The following is a 2387-nucleotide window of genomic DNA, read 5'->3' as shown; positions in this document are numbered from 1 at the left end:
ACCCAGCCAGGGGATCAGGCCAAACCCTGAGACTCATTCATATCACCTGCCTCTCACAAAATCTCTCACATTCCACAGCCCAAATCCAAGCAGTCACATTCCTCCCAGAGGTGAAGTCAGCAGCCTCCCCCCCCCACCCCGATTGCCCTGATTCAGTGCCCGCTGATGAAAATTAAACCCAAATTCCTTACCATGACCCACACGGACCCAGACTGCCCTGCCCTCTCCCATTCCGGCCCTGTTGCTCTCCCGGCCTTTGCTCAGACTTGGGAAGGATAAAGAACAGATCTTCTTTCCCTCACTTCCCTCGGTGGCGTGGCTGGACCTTTGCAGCCTCCTTTCCACCTTCCCCAGTTTCCCGGGGTTTTCCTTCAGCGTCTGGTGGGAAAGCCTGTTGGAAAGAAGGCTTCCTGCAGCCGACCACTGCTTTTCTCTGCTTCTCGGCTGGGTAACTAGATCTCATTTCGTGAGCAAGAAGTCCAAGGCTTGGAGAGATTGAGACTCCACGCCTGGACTGTTTGACTGTGCTGTGTTCCAAGGTGAGCTGCCGCCTACTCTAGGCAGGGGAGGGCCGGGTTTCTATGAGTGTGAAGGAAAAAATGAATGTAGAAATGTTCAGCACCTCTCCTGCAGGTGGTAAGTATTCAGTGTTACTGCCTGCTGCAGAGTGTGACTAGAGCAGGAGCTCGGGGGTCCCCCCTCACAAGTCCTCCTGGATTCCAGCAGAAGGGAACCCTCCGGGGACATGGAGGCCACCCCCTCCCAGCACTGCAGCAGTGGCCCAAGCTACTGAGTGATTCAAGCCCGTCTCATCAAATGGTCTTCCCTGGTCCCTCTGAATCTACCCAAATAAACTCTGCCTTAAAAGTGAGAACCACTAGCTCCCTGCAGACCTGTGCCTAAAGCTAAGCCCAACCCCCTCTTCCCGCCAGATCACTACCCCATGGTTCCCCCGTGAGAGGGTTTGGCATGGACCTGACTTGGCATAGTCCCGACCCTGGTCACCCCTAGCCCTGCTAAGTTCTCTGAGTCAGACACTGGATCCTGCCGCCTCCTGGCATGCTCTCACCCAATGGTCCAGCTCCAGGACACCACAGCCTCTCTTTCAAACCAGTGAGTTAGGCAGCTCCTCTCCAGCCTTGAGCAAATTCAAGACCCTTCCCCAGCCCCTGCCAACCCCTGCCCCGGGGCCTTGCCCCTCCCCAACCCCCTGAGCACTCAAGTAGCGCTCCCCTTCTCGGCTGTTAGCCTGGGAAGGGGGCCAGGCCCTGAGCTCAGACCTTGGCGATTCCAGAGTGTCTGAGGCCCAGAGCCAGCGCCGCCAGCCAGGCCAGACGAAGGGAGAGGGGGAGGTGGCAGGGTGGGCACCAGGAAGCCCTCTAAAAGGGAGGTTGGCAGGGAAGCTGGGCTTCTAGCTTTGTTCTTTCTGCTCTTCTTCCTGACCCGACAGACTTCTTTCTCGGGCCTCAATGAACACTGGCTAGAAGGTGCTCCTACTTAAATCCTTTCCTTCGAGAGAAGATAAGGATTAAGAAGCTATGACTTCGGGGCTTCGAGGACCCCTACATGTACAAAGGTCAATGGGCAAAAGTTAACAGGCCTCTGGTCCTCCAAGCAAGGCCCATCTGCCTCGGTTTCCCCGTTTTGACCGGGAGAGAAAGGAGCTAGGTGGGGAGGTGTGCTCAGGCCTCCACACCCCGCCCGGAGGAATCTGGCGGGACAGGCCCGCGAGTCCCAGGTGAGGACTCTGGAAAGGACCCAGCTCGGTTCCCGCGCCGGGCGGGCACCTGGGGGACAACCCCCACTCCAGCCGGCGACCCTCCTTGCTGCACACCGTCGCTTTTCCCAGCAGCAGTGACGACGCTTGAACCAGGGGGGAAAGAGAGAGAAAGGAAAAAAAAACTGTCTCCCTGGCCCGGGGCCAGCGTCCCAGCCCCCCTCGCCGCCGGCGCGCTCCAGCCAGGGAAAACAACTGCTCACTTCTCCCTGCGTCCTCCCCGCGCGCTCCCTGCTTCCCGGCGGCCGCGGGAGAGGAGCCCGGCCAGGGGGAGGCGCGGAGCGGGCCGGCCGCCCGGCCTTCCTCTGCCCTCGCTCCTCCTCTCCGCCTCCACTTGCTCCGGCCTCCTCGCTCCTGCCTCAGTTCGGGGCCTGGCTGGGTTTCTCCCGGCCAGGGAAGTTTTCTTCGCTCTACTCGCGGGGCGGCTTCCGTCGCTCTCCCTCGCAGCGGGGATCCCGGCCGCTCCTGCTGTCCCCTCCCTGCCCTCGGCCTCGGCTTCTCCCCCCCCCACCCCCCCACCCCCGCTTTGCCCTCTGCAACCCTCTCCGGGCTCCCAGCTCTTGATCCCCAGCCCGGGCTCCCCCACCCCCGCCCCCGTCACCTCCCCGGG

Source organism: Peromyscus leucopus, chromosome 1 (genome assembly GCF_004664715.2).
Source record: "Peromyscus leucopus breed LL Stock chromosome 1, UCI_PerLeu_2.1, whole genome shotgun sequence".
Lineage (NCBI taxonomy): Eukaryota > Metazoa > Chordata > Mammalia > Rodentia > Cricetidae > Peromyscus > Peromyscus leucopus.
The sequence above is the reverse complement of the archived record's forward strand: the minus strand, read 5'-3'. Positions refer to the sequence as shown.